The sequence below is a fragment of the Protopterus annectens genome, chromosome 7.part0 (genome assembly GCF_019279795.1).
Source record: "Protopterus annectens isolate FY-2018-M chromosome 7.part0, PAN1.0, whole genome shotgun sequence".
In the NCBI taxonomy this organism is placed as follows: Eukaryota; Metazoa; Chordata; order Ceratodontiformes; family Protopteridae; genus Protopterus; species Protopterus annectens.
In genome coordinates, this window is record NC_056739.1 from 1135512040 (window position 1) to 1135527342 (window position 15303).

The 15303-nt window shown below is 38.6% G+C and overlaps 1 protein-coding gene across 1 annotated transcript in view; it reads left to right on the forward strand.

Annotated features, from left to right (window-relative positions):
* FRMD5 (FERM domain containing 5) overlaps nt 1–15303 on the forward strand; it is a 1150824-nt gene that overhangs the window by 387384 nt on the left and 748137 nt on the right. The gene's annotated exons all lie outside the window — the stretch shown is intronic.

Sequence of the window (15303 nt, forward strand, 5' to 3'; positions counted from 1 at the left end):
AGCAATCAGTCTGCAGCAAACAGCAAAAACTCACCCACGTATCTGTGCAAAGTAACAAGAAGTCTTTTTCAGCACGCAGCCTCCTTATATAGATAGCAAGAACTACCCGTCACCATGTCATAAAGCAATGTATTCTCACTGTACTGGCAAGACATCTTTTATGGAGAATATGTATAATGGTGCCACATTTAAGGAAAATAAAATGACGCATTTATTTTAATTTGTAGTCTGCTATTGTTGTACTTCCCTGTGTAACATTTCTCCATCTGGTACAAGTTGTCTGGTTTCCGCTGTCATCTAGGTACATCACTGTGCCATATAGGTCTGTGAGACTTTAGAGAGTGTCAAAAATAAGGTTACTTATAAATTAATTAAGATTTTTCTTAAAAGTTTGCTGTGAACTGATGGTGTAGATAAATCTGGGCAATAACTTCCATAAAGTACTTAATCTTTGCATGTATATGTATCAGCTTCTTGCTCTGTTCAAGCTCACTTTAAGAATGCAGCCATGACTGTGAAGATGCATCTACTCTCTACCAGTCTAGGGCCTAATTAAATGTTAGACGAGACAGATATGTGTGACTTTAATGACTACATAAGCCATGAAAAACTTCAAATATGCTTATCCACATAACTGAGGCTGCATAACATTTTAACATCTGTTACAAAATGTTTTGTATCTTTGAAGATTGAATTATATGTCATGGTTTATGAGTTTACAGAGAAGTACAGTCATCAGAATTATAGCATATTCAAGAGGGAAAAGAAAAGGGGGAGGCATGTAGCTGTACTGCAGTTTGCATAGTCTTCATTTTACATTCTTTTTTTTTTTTTTTGTGCAATTTGGTAAATAATGTCATAAAACATTTTACCTGTAGTTTCCTCGTGAAAACAAACATTAATTGCTGATACAATAAGGTCCTCCTTCATTATATCATCTGTAGAAACTATAAAGCCGCAATATAAAAACATTTTTAATATAATCTGTGCCCAAATACTTAATTTTACATTTGTTAATTTTGATTTTGATGGTTTGGAATGGATGAAAGGTGAGTGTTTCATACAGCAAGGAAACAGTCTTGAAGAAAGAAGGGAACTCAGGTCTGCTGTTGTAACAATGAAATTTGGAAAACCGCGTTGCAAAACTGTAAAGAAGTGTCTGAAATAAAGGGCATGAAATACAGTCCTATAATGTTATTGTCATTGTAATCATCAGCAGCACTTTTTTCTCATTTTTACATGGGGTCAAGTTGTCACATCAGCATAAGTCAGTGTGAGCAAATAGCCTAGAACCAAAGTTTACACACACTGAGTGGCTAGCCTTGATGCAGTAAAACAGAGTTATAAGGTACACACCTACACTTTTGTTCTAAAAGTATCCTTCTTTGACAAGTCTATATTCTTACTTCTGAACAGTCAGTTAGCTGTTTATGTTATTACATCTACCGTTATCATATCACAAGGCACTCAGTAATTTTTGAACATAAAGCAATAGATAATGCTTTGTCTTTGTCTATGTGACAACCGTGCCCTGGCCCAGCAATCAAGGAGCCTCAATCCTCACCACTAACACCAGGGAGGTCATCTCATAGAAGAGAAAAGGATAACTAATACACACAGTAATGTACAATTTCCCTTAAGTGCACACAGAGATCACAGTCAGTCTGGGGCTGGTTGCTCCCTTGCTCACCAGGTCCCCAATAAGACTCCCCACTGGCATAGCTATAGGGTCCAGGTCTCAGCCTAGCTGGTCAAGCTAAACCTTCCAGTACCCTCTCTGTCCAACCAGTGCTTCGTGTCCCTGCCCAAGTAGCTGACAACACACACACACTTTGAGATAAATATTTATACAACTTCACAGACACTCCTGGGAAAGGCTGACACAGATTCTCCAGCTGTGCCCCTTTACCCAGACTATACGGTAGTATTCACTGCCACCACCCAACTAATAATATCAGCTACTAAAAGGCCCTTAAAAGGGTGTCCAATTATTACGGTACAATATCATTATCCAATGGTAGTATGACTAACAGTCAAGGCTTACTTTAGAGTGGCCTATTATAATAACCTCTACAAATATGCAATGTACTCTAGAGCTTATCTCTACACAAATCAGCCACAGGTAGAAGGTTTTAAAAATATTTAATAATAAATAATTAAAACACAAGACAAAACTACTACACCACAGAGATATCTAAGAGTTCAGAGATCACACAGAAACTTAAAATAATACAGTAGAACAGGTCTGATTTCAAAGAAAAATACCTAATTATTCTTTACTAGCTTTAACTATTTCTACAAAAAATCACAGTGCTAAAACTTACATGTGAGCACAAGGCAGAGTGCTGATAAGTTGGATATCAAGATCAAAATGCTTTCAGTCTCTTGTGAGAAATAGTATTTAAACATTACTAACAAACATGTATCTAAAGCCCTTCCCAAATTACATCATTTCTGATACTTAGGTGTTCCCAGTATTCATATTGCATCATCTTAACACCTGGTCTGAGTTCTCAGGCCACAAACTGCATTATTTAGCAATCTAACACCTACTCAGAAATTTACAATACAAAGCATTTCACATATACATTCTAGCAGAAACTAGAGCAATAAAGCACCTTCCACATCTAAATTCTGGTAATAAACTTTATCCTTAAAACAATGGGCATGAAACCTTCATCCAGACACACTGGAACCGACTTGTAAAACATTAAAGAGATTCATAAGATCTTTTCAACTTTACAAGATACATTTGAAATACTTGGCTTGGTTTTCCTTACAGCAGATGGCAATATTGCAACAATCTTGCAATAAGAGCCACACAAAACCAAGTAAAATGAAAAAGTAGAATCCGGTCTGGCAGCTAAAGAAAACCTTTTAATTAAAATAATCCAAAGTACAATAAATAAAAAGCAATAATCCAGGTAAGCGCTTTCATTTGTCACACTGACAAACTTCTTCTGACAATAATAAACATCACTTCCTTCTGTTAAAACCATTTGAAATTCCCTCCTTTTAATACTATTGGTACATTTCGCAAAAAACATGATGTCAGCAAATTGACAGCAAATTCACCCCCCCACCTTAGACACACAAGGCAGAAGCATATCTAAAAGGTGTAGTTATATAAATAAGCGGAATATACCTCAAATAATTGCAATAAAGACCATTTTAAAACCTTAAGAATATAACAAACAACCTAAATACTGAGAGTATGTGTAATACCTACATAAATAATTATAAATGTAAAATAAAATAATGAAATATTATGACCACAATATGCTGAACGCACGCATAGTTTGGCAGTGTATAAATGTATATGTTTTTTGTATGAAATACAAGTATAATGAATGATAAAAAGTATAATACTAATAATAATAGAAAATGTAATAGTAAATATAGCAAGGTATAATAGCCATTATGAATATTGATGATGGAAAAATAAATAGAATAAATTATCTCTCCACAGATTTTAATTTTAATATGCGGTTAAGGGAAAGAGACTCATTCAGGCCTGGCCAAAAATGTGCGCACAGGCGAATTTGCCACCCCAGTTCCATTTTTTCTAAGTGGGCTGGCCATGCTCCCCCCATCATTATTTTTTAAAATATGTAAAACAATGAATTTGAACTGATGTGGGGGTTTAAGCAAATGTGTTTTGCTAAAGCATTATTTTCAACTTTGTCTCTAATAGCTCTAGGATGTTCACCCATCCTTTCTTTCAATTTCCTTTCTGTTTTCCCCACATGAAATGACATGCAATGGGTACACATAGCACAATAAAAAGTATTTCGGCTTTTCCCGGTTAGGGGTCTCCACAGCAGAACTCCGGTCCGCTAATGATTGGCAGTAAGTTTTTACGTACTGGGTTGCCGGGCCTAACGTACAACCTTCAACGAAGGAACGCCCATTCACACATGTCGCCACACAGAAGATGCTCTAACTGAGAATCAAACGAGCAACATCTAACTGTGAGGCGACAACACTACCGCAGCACCACCACATAGCACAATAAACAACCTTTTAGGAAAAACAACAAAATCTACCCATGATCTTTATATATTGCCCATTTACAAGAACCCCACAGGTTTCTAAAATACGGTTACAAAATTTACATCGACCACATTTATACATGTAGCCTTGACTGTTGCTATTGAAAGTAGTCTCAAAACATTTCTTGAGGTTGTAACCTTTTTTGTACACAATGGGGGGATGTATATCTAATTTATTCCTGAGCAAAGAATCATTCTACAAAAAAGCCCAATTTTTCTCTAAAATAGATCTAATAGCAGAGCTATCGGAATTAAAGGTGGTAACAAAACTACACTTAAAATTCCGATTCATAGTATTATTGTTATTAGTTGAAGTAACCAGATTGTTCTCTGCGTTAGGTATTGTTGAATATTCATTATCATTATTGCTTGGAATAAAAATATCAGGGTTTGTTTCTTGCGCAATGATTTCATTTGTTAACAAGGGTTTAAAGTGACCAACACTTCTCTTGGTGCGAGCCTCCTGTATAACATCATCCACCAAAGGAATTAGGTAACGTCTGTGTAAAAACATGGTTTTTAGAAGTTCACATTCAGCTATGATGTCATCCCATTTAGTGACCATTCTAGCTGCCCTCACGAATTGTCCCTTTAGGACAACTCGTTTCTTTGTATGTGGACGGCAGCTTTCATAGTGCAAAAAGCTATTACTGTAGGTTTCCTTGCTGAAAATTTTTGATATAAAGGAATTAAGTTTCATAATCTTTTCTCAATAGAATATCTAAGTAAGAAATCTGGTTAAAATCCTTAACAGCTGTAAATTTTAAAAAAGAAGTAGTTTGATTAATGTAATTCACAAAGTCATCAATTAATGTACTTCCACCATTCCACAAAATAAATATATCATCTAAAAAGCGTAGGTATATCTTACAATACTGAAAAAATGTAGATGGAAAAATGTATTGTTCCTCCCATACACACATAACTATATTTGCGTATAGGCCTCAGCACGAAGAACCCATAGCTACTCCCTCATTCTGTAAGAATAATTTACCATTGAACATTATAAAGTTGTTTTTAAGTACAATGTCCAGCAGTTGTTCATGCGGGTTGATTTCACGTTGTGTGAAGCCCCTTTTAGTCAGGAAATTATTTACCCATTTGATACCAGTCCCATGTGGTATGACAGAATATAAATCCTTTACATCCACAGTAATTAATATATCTGTTGTATCAAAATGGGCTTGTTTTATCCTGGTCAGAAAGTCCCAAGAGTCTTTGCACAAGTGAGATTCTGTCATAACAAACTGTTTTAATTTTCCATCCAAGTATGTGGCTATAGGATTAGTTATCAAACCTTGTGCATCGACAATGAGTCTCATAGGTAGTTTTATAATATTCTTATGGATTTTAGGGACTCCAAACAGGACAGGTATCCTGGGATGAATTATAGTCATGTAATTTAACTCATCTATATCAATACTACTCTCAATAAAAAGATCATATAGAATGCCCCTTATACGCCTGTGTGCTCCATTCATTTCATTTATGGAACTTGGGCTATAAGTATGACTGGGTAAAATGTCTTCCATGTTATGTAAATAATCACTTTTATTAAAAATAACCATACCACCCCCCTTGTCAGGTTTTATTAACCTGATATTTTTAGAATTCATTAACATTTTTAAATCATTGTTCTTAGTTCTAGTTAGATTGTACCTTCTTTTACAATGTTTGTCAATAGTTTGGAGGTCCAGTTCACACATTTTTTCAAAAACTTCTAAATTGGGGTGTAGTGGTGGGTCGTATGTACTGGAAACAGAGAATGGATTGATCAATTGCATATTTGGCTGAAATAAAAAAGACAAATTAAGTTTACACACAAATAATTTTAGATCAATAATAGTTTGAACTAGATTCATGTTCTGATTAGGGACAAATGTTAGCCCCCTTGATAACAAATCACAAATAGATGTATCAAATAGATGTATCAAATTCTAAACAAGAGTAATTATACACAGTAAAATCATTTGCTCTATTAGTTAGAATTTTAAGTTCAGGGTGAGTGTTAGGGCTCATTGCCTGCAACCTCGCCATGGTCCCTTGTAGTTGTTGCCCCTCCCCCTGTTCATGTAGGACCCATTCCATTGTTGTTCGCCCCTGACGGGCCAGCTGTTCCCGGCTTGGGGGTTGTACTGATTTTGTTTCTATTGTGGTATCCTTTCTGATCTCCTCGGGGGGGGGGGGTACATGTCCATGTCTAAAAAAACATTTTCATTGTTATCAGTCGCCAAACTATGCATGCATTTAGCATATTGTGGTCATAATTTTTCATTATTTTATTTTATATTTATAATTATTTATGTAGGTATTACACATACTCTCAGTGTTTGGGTTGTTTATTATATTCTTAAGGTTTTACAATGGTCTTAAAATGCAGTTATTTGAGGTATATTCAGCTTATAGGTTCATAGGTTCATAGGTTCATACTAGGCTATCTGCCCGAGGGCATTTACAAGCCTAGCCCATCGTTTTGTGGCTTACGCCACCCCTTTAGTATGGGGAACTATACCCATTATTTTGCTGTGCCTCTGTCGAGCAGTGACACTGAGGTAATCCCTGGGGTATATCTGCGATCTCCCATCCATTGGTCAAGATTTCTCTTGAACAAGGCCAGCGAGGTGCTCTGCCTCACATGTACCGGGATTTTGTTCCACAGCATAGGGAGTCTTTGGGTGATGAATCTATCCCTCCAGCACGTCCTATTAATAGCCGTGTCGAGGTTTAAGTCTCCGCCCTTGTGGCTCTGATGGATCTAGATTTTTGAGGTGAAGCATATTCATCAAATCTGGGTTTGACATGGCCTTGTATGTTAGGCAAAGGTCACCTCTGAGCAAGCGGTAGCGACTGAATAGAGCTGGAGTTCTTTCAGTCGGGCAGCATAGGACAGATTTTTGAGACCCTTTATCCTTTTGGTGAGGAACTTTTGTGGCCTCTCCAGCTGCTGCAAGTGTCGGGTCAGATACATTCGAATGGGGCATTGTACTCAATCATTGGTCTGATGAGTGATGAGTAAAGGGAGACTATGACCTCCCTTGATCTAGATGAGAATCCCTTCATGATAAGGTGGGCAATGTAGAAGGTCTTCCTGACTACTTTAGCTACATGGGTGTCGAATGACAGACTACTATCAACCTGGGTCCCCAGGTCCCTGATAACTTCTTCTGTGCTCAGTGGATTGCCACCTATTTGGTAGCTAGGGGTAACCTTGTTTTTCCCGAAGGGTATGACTATGCATTTTTGGCATTTAACTTTAGGCCGTGGCTCTGGCACCAGTTATCCGTTTCTGTGAGACCCTTCTGAAGGATATCTGTGTCAGATGTGTTTTCTACTATGGCGCCAGTTTGCAGTCATCTGCAAACTTTGTCAGCCATAACCCTCCTGTGTTTGCTTGTACTGGAAAAGTAGATGCCAAACAAGAGTGGGCCCAGGACTGAGCCCTGTGGGACACCACTTGTGACAGGCTTTGAGTCTGACATGGCGCCAGCAACTCTGACCCTGTGGGTTCTGTCACTCAGCCAGTTTGCAACCCATCTTGTGATGTATGGGTTAACATTTAAGCTGATGAGTTTTTCAATGATACCCGAGTGGGGTATTGTATCGAAGGCCTTAGCCAGATCGAGGTAGGCTGTATGGACTGCCTTTCCCTCATCAATGGCTTTGGTGGCTGTTTCGAAAAAGTCAACCAAGTTTAAAAGGCATGATCTGCCTTTGACAAAGCCAAACTGGGTTGGATCCAAAGTCTGCAAATTCCGTATGTGTTTATTTATGAGGTCCATTATGATCCTCTCCATGGCTTTGCAGATAAGGCTTGTCAAGCTAATGGGCGGTAATTTCCAGGGTCGGTGGAGGCACCGCCTTGTGAAGTGGGACCACAGTTGCAGTGCGCCACTCCTGGATGCGTATCCAGAGGTAAGACTTTGATTAAACAGCTGTCCTAGCTGTGGGTTTAATTCCTCATTGAGTTCGTGGAGCACACAGCCAGGGACACCATCAGGTCCCATGGATGCTGTCTTTTTTGCTTTGGAGAGAGCAGTTCTCACTTGGGCGCTGGAGATGTTTCGGGGGCTGCAATCGTTTGGTATAGATATCTCTCCTTTTGGGGGGGGGGAGAAGTTTGCACTGAACCTGTCAGCCAGTATGTTGGCAATGTCTGTAGGATCAGTAATCTTCACATCATTTTGAACTAGTTCTGAGCATATCTGGGAGTTTCCTCCTAGGTTTCTAACATAGCTAAAGAAGGCCTTATGATTGTCTTTTGAGTCTTTAGCTATTTTTCTCTCGAAATTTGCTTTGGATGATTTTATGAGAGCTCTTAGTATTTTACTTATAGTGATCAAGGGTGTCTTACCTTTTAATGATTTTGCTCTATCTTGTAGTAGCTTCCTCCTTTTGTTGTAGAGTTTGTTTATGGCTGGGGTCCACCAGACTGGACGCTTGCCTTTGGTACAAAGAGTCTTTGTTTTGCTTGGGATTGCCTTATCCATGCAGTCCTGCAGGTGCTGGTAGAAGGCATTTGTAAGTGATTCAGTGGCTTGAGTACTGTTTTCCGCCGGTTCGGGCGCCTTAAAGGAGACCACACTAGTCTTTAGAAGTGTGAAGTCGGCTTTTGAGAAGGTCTTTACTGTGGTCTTTTTATTTCAGGTGGGGTGGGATGAGGACCTCCAGCGAGATTAGTTTGTGATCTGATCTCACCAGTGAGGGGTATACTTCCGGTGTTGAACATTGTGCTCCCATGTTCGTGATGATGAGATCAAGTATGTTATCTCCTCTTGTGGGGATGGTGACTAGTTGTTCCATGGCATTTGAGTTTATGAATTCCAGGAACTTTTGGGCTAGGGTGTTTGGGCTTGAGTAGTGTTCCCAGTCTATATTAGGGTAATTGAAGTCACCTAGTATGATGGTGTTTGGTGATACATTTATCCTCTAGTGTTTTCAGGAAGGCCATGTGAGGTTCCTGAGTTTGTGAGGGTGGCCTGTAACATGCTACAATTTGCAGAGCAGTCTTGCCTACGGTTAATTGCACCTGGATGGTCTCCGATGCATCATGCGTTGCCACCAGTCTTGAGGTGTGGGTGTCCTTGATGAATATGGATACCCCTCCTCCTTTCTTGGTATTGTCCGGATTTTGGGGCCAGAACGCATGATATGAGGTAAAACCTGATAGCGCTGGGGTGCTCTCAGGAGCCTTGAACCAGGTTTCTGTCACAGCACAGACATCGATGTTCTCCATACTGAGAAGGGCCTCGAGTGCGTGCATTTTGAGATTTAGACTTCTGGCATTGAGCAGCATTACCCTTAGTTTTTTTCCTTTTTTGTGTTCTAGGGTGGTAGGTTTAGAATTTGAGCCTTGCCTAAAAAGGCACTATGGGGTGGCAAGAGCCTTTGCCAATATCCGAATCCCAGGGTGACAGGTGCAAGCCGTCCCTTGCAAAGCAGCGTGGCTTGTCCAGCATGTCATCCCAGGCAGACAGATACTGGATCCCTTTGAATGACACCAGTGTTTAAGCCAATTGTTAAAGCTGATCATCTTATCTCTGTATTGTGGCATCATTCTTGGTGAAGGTAGGATACTGCTCAAGGTCAGGGTCATACCTGCCTGGGCTACATAATCAGAGAGCTCCTCAATGTCTCTTTTCATGTAGTCCAAGGAGGTACATCTCAGGTCGTTTACACCAGCGTGGACAATGACTGAGTCATATTTGTACCTGCTGTTGAGAGACCTGAGTGCTTGCGTTATGTGGCGGATTCTAGCGCCCGACAGACAGCTTACTGTGACCTTCTCCTTACTCAGTCTGGTGAGCGGACGCCAGTGTGTCTGACTATGGAGTCACCAATGACTAGTGTGTCTGGCATTGTGTTTGGCCTTAAGGGCTGTGACTGTTTGACACTCTGACTGTGAGGTCTATGTGTTGCAGGTGTTGTGTTCTGAGGTGGTGGTTGTTTGGGTGTCTGCTTTGGTGGCCTCTGCTGTTTTGGTAGATTTTTGATCAGAGCCTCCGAGTATGTCTTTGTGTGTTTATGTGTATGATTTGAGGTTGTAATGGTACTATGTGAGACTGGGTCTATAGTGTGTGTGGTAACCTTCTCCTCCTGACTGGTCTTGCCAGTCCTATGTTGAGAGAGCTCAGCCTCCAGTTTGGCCGTATAGTTGCATCTCTCGCATGTATTTGTGTTTTGTGGGAGGAGGAGAGGGTTGTCTGTGTACATGAGGCAATTGTAACATTGCCTCAATATTCCCAGGTTCACCAGCTGAGCAGGAGAGGACACTAGCAACTGATCCCTCGACATGCTAGAAGGATAGACAAAAAACTTTAAAAAAGATTCCGGGGGATGTGGGTGACCGAGAAATGGGGGGTTGCCTTTTTGGGGTACTATCTATGACAAGAGTGCCGTATCAGGGTAATAAGTACTGTAGGAGCAAGTGCTATGTTTAACAGATAGAGAATAGTCTACTTGGAGTCAAGTAGAGATGATCTTTTTAGTTATAGGATACGCTGATTAGATTAGTAGTATAGTTCGAGGAAGGTAGTTTTAAGGGAAAATTTGAAGAGTGTAATTTAGGTAGCCCAAATAGTTTAAATCTGCTTAACCGGCACTGCCCTAGTGTGCAACAGTAGCAGCTCCGCGCTAAATCGCGCTAAATCGCGCAAACGCGCGTTTAGCGTTTTTTATATCAGGGGGCTGAAAGAAGCTAGGAACTGGCCCAAAACGACCAATAAACTACAAGTTACTGGCTGAAACCTCACAAAACTGGACCAACAGGCAGCTCAATGCTTCCCACTCCCACTGGTAAGCAAGGGAACCTCCTCTGTTCCAAATTAGGTAAAGATTCAGTAACAGGAACTGCAAACAAAGCCCAGGGATCAGCAAGCTCTGAAACTGGACTATTCTAGCTTAGTAAGGCGGGAAAACAAGAGATATTTTTTTTTTTTTTTTTTTTCAGAAAACAAGCAGGAACAGATGCAGTAAACACTTATAAATGCTATAAATCGGCTATCACAGCCTACACAAACAATTTGCAACAGTTACAGATTTTAAAAGTAACAAATTGAGAAACAAGTGCAAAAACAGAATAAATGCAGAAAAACAGTAACAATGTATCAGCAAGCAGGCGAAATACAGTTGCTAGATAAATAGAAGCGGAAAGCCACAAAAATTATACTTAAATCAGGTAAAGTCGCTTTTTTAGCTCTCTGAAGCTTGGATTACTCTGCTGGCCACCACGAGGATCTGTGCTGAGTAGGTACAAGCCAAAAAACGCGCGTTTAGCGTTTTTTATATCAGGGGGCTGAAAGAAGCTAGGAACTTCAAAGGACCACTAGGTAAAACAAATAAATCTAAAACTGTCATTTAAATACCCAACAAAAGAATGTGATTGGTTACGCTTAAAACTGCTCAAAGTTGCTTCTGACCTCAGTAATTTAGAAGTACAACTGAAATCAAAGAAAATTAAAAAATTCAACAGAGACCAATCCGATTATCAGGGGAGCAACCCCTTTAGTACAATTAAACATGTTAAATTCCGTTCACAACCTAGTGGTCCTTCCAAAAGGAAGAGACCCAAATCAATATTGAGAAACTGTATCTCTGATACAGGCTCATCTACGGATGAATTTTCATCCTGTCTTGAGAATGACTCACAGACTGCATCAGGGTCACCTTCTCCAAAAAGAACTTTGTCAAGTGTCCCTTTAGGCACAAATACCAAAGAGGGGTTAGGAAGCACAAAGCAAATAAACAGTATCCAGGGTCTGCTCAAATTGGCAATGCAGAATTAGGGGTCTCATTTAATCAAAATGTCTTAAATTTATCAGACCATGTTTTAACATCAACTGAACTGAGTGTTCTCAATAAAGGACTAACATTTGTACCAGGCTTTTTTGTTCCTGAAGATTCTTTTGAACAAGATGTTGTGTCCTTTTGCAGACTGCTTAATTTAAGATTATTCTTTGGTTCAAATGATAATAATCATGCTTTTGATAAATTTGTTTATCACAAATCAAAATTCTTGCCTCCTATGCATCCTGTTGTTTTGCAATTTCAGAACAACATTCTCAAAGATCTACATTATGTCAGGTCAGATTCTCGTTATAAATCTAATAATATTTCTACCCAAGAAAAATATGCTATACAAGATTTACAGAATAATCACAATATTGTCATTATTTCAGCTGACAAAGGTGGAGCTGTTGTGATCTTGAATTGGCTCTACTATGATCAAGAAGCCAAAAGACAACTATCAGACAGGAAATATTATGCTGAGATGGTTATTAATCCCACCATGAAATTTAAAAAAGAAATTGAGGAGTTTCTGTTGCATGCCAGGGAAGCGTCTATCATTGACAATGAGGTGATGCATCAACTTTTGGTTCACGATCCTATGAACCAATATATTTACTTTTTGCCTAAGATTCACAAAGATCCCATTCATCCCCCAGGTAGGCCCATTGTGTCAGGTAGGGGCTACATTACCGAACCTCTGTCCCTTTTTCTCACCAAACAAATTAAACCTTTGCTGTCTTTGATACGTTCACGTTTACGTGACACAACTAATTTTTTACAAATTATTTCGTAATCACAACTTGAACCAGAATGACGTATGTGTACCTTTGATGTTAGTGCCCTTTATACCAATATTCCTCATTCTGGTGGTCTTGAGGCATTGTCTTACTGGTTGAATATTTCAGGTTTATATTCAATTGAATACAATGAATTTTTGCTTGATATGGCTGCTCATGTATTAAAAAACAATGTCTTTTTTTATCAAGAAACTTGTTATTGGCAGACCAAAGGAACGGCTATGGGGTCATCATTTGCCCCCATTTATGCCGATTTATTTATGGCTTATGTTGAACAAGATCTTATTTATAATAACCACAATAATATTTATCTGAATCAATTGGACATCTGGAGACACTACCTTGATGACTGTTGGTCAGTATGGAGAGGGGAACTTGATGAATTGTTTGAATTTTTGGCATATTTAAACAATAATAAATGGGGTCTTCAGTTCACATTACATTATGACATCAATGCTATTACTTTCTTGGATGTTTTAGTTACCAGATTACCTGATAATACCTTAGGGACTTAGGTTTATAGAAAACATCCAGAATATAATACGATCCTACATGCTTCAAGTTTCCACCCACCACATATTGCCAAGAATATACCCAAATCACAATTTATTAGAATGAAAAGGATTTGTTCCGATGAGTCCTCATATCAGGAACAAAGTAGAGATCTCACCAATAGATTCAGAAGTAGGGGTTATAAAATGGGCCATGTTTTCGATGCCAGTAATAAGGTTGGTAAAATGAGCAGGGATGAGTTATTGTCCTACAAGGAACAGGACAACATGGTTTCACAACCAATCAGGTTTACCACTACTTATGGTAGGAATTCTGACAACCTCATACAGAGTATATACAGGCATTGGAACATCTTGCAATATGATCATGAAATATCTGACATTATTCCTAACAAATGCCTTTTTTCTTTTAGAAAAGGCAGGAATTTAAGTAGTTGCTTTAATCATTATAAACATACGCATGAGCATGGCAATTTGGAACCGATTCAGACTACACTCACAGGTAGTATTCCTTTAGGCTGTTACCCCTGTGGTCATTGTGTTAACTGTAACAAAATATGTAAAACAAAGCAATTTTCTAGTAAAAATTCTCCTATAGTGTATGATAATAGGTTTTTTGCTAATTGCAGTACAGATTGGGTTATTTACCTGGCTACATGCACATGTGGGGCATTTTATGTGGGACAAACGTCCAGACCATTAAAACTTAGGATCTCAGAACACATCAGTAATATTATGAAGGGCAGAGTACATAATGCTCTATTCAAACATCAGGTAGTTCATCCAACTGCTAACTTTTTATTCACCATAATTGACATTATTAAGGTTAATAAACAAAACAAAACTGGCTGGCATTCTCTACTTAGTTCCAAAGAGAAAAAATGGATCATTAAATTAGGTGGTTTATTTCCACCAGGATTAAATGAGCAGTTTTAAGCATAACCAATCACATTCTTTTGTTGGGTATTTAAATGACAGTTTTGGATTTATTTGTTTTACATTGAAGAAGACTGTGTGTATTAACCAGCCGAAACTGGTCTGTGTGCTTTTGCTGTCTTTACTGGATGGATTTCATTCTCCAATAAATGGATTTATTCACCAGGATTCTGACTGCTGGCTGTCTTTGAATTTTTGATTAGTTATTAATGACAATTGCAAAACCATTGAAGCTCTAACAAAAAAAGCTGATGAATTGGATAAACTGCGGTGGTGGTGCTGCATTAGTGTTGTCGCCTCACAGTTAGACGTTGCACGTTCGATTCTCAGTTAGAGCGTCTTCTGTGTGTCGACATGCGTGAATGGGTGTTTCTTCACTGAAGGGTGTGCATTAGGCCCGGCAAGCCAGCACGTAAAACTCTACTGCCAATCATTAGCGGACCAGATTTCCGCTGTGGCGACCCCTAACCGGGAAAAGCCGAAAGACAATTTAGTGAAACAAGATTTAGGTCTTAATCATTATAACTTTGACTATGAGAAAGTTTTTAAATCAATAGATGAGAAAATTAATATAATTAAAGAAAGGAAAATCAAAAAAATTGAACGTGATATATTTGCATATCAGAACAACAATGCATATCCCCCATCCTCAAAATCACAGCAATGGGGTTCAAAATTGACTGATAACTCTTCTAGTCAATCAACAGGAGGGCCAAGCTTACAGCAACAGGAATGAAGCGACTGATAACAATGAAAAAGTTTTTTTAGACATGGACATGTATCCACTCTTGAGGAGATCAGAAAGGATGTGTATAATTACTCTTGTTTAGAATTTGATACATCTATTTGTGATTTGTTATCAAGGGGATTAACATTTGTCCCTAATCAGAACATGAATCTAGTTCAAACTATTACTGATCTAAAATTATTTGTGTGTAAACTTAATTTGTCTTTTTTATTTCAGCCAAATATGCAATTGATCAATCCATTCTCTGTTTCCAGTACATACAACCCACCACTACACCCCAGTTTAGAAGTTTTTGAAAAAATGTGTGAATTGGACCTCCAAACTATTGACAAACATTGTAAAAGGAGGTACAATCTAACTAGAACTAAGAACAATGATTTAAAAATGTTAATGAATTCTAAAAACACCAGTTTAATATAACCTGACAAGGGGGTGGTATGGTTATTTTTAATAAAAGTGATTACTTACATAAC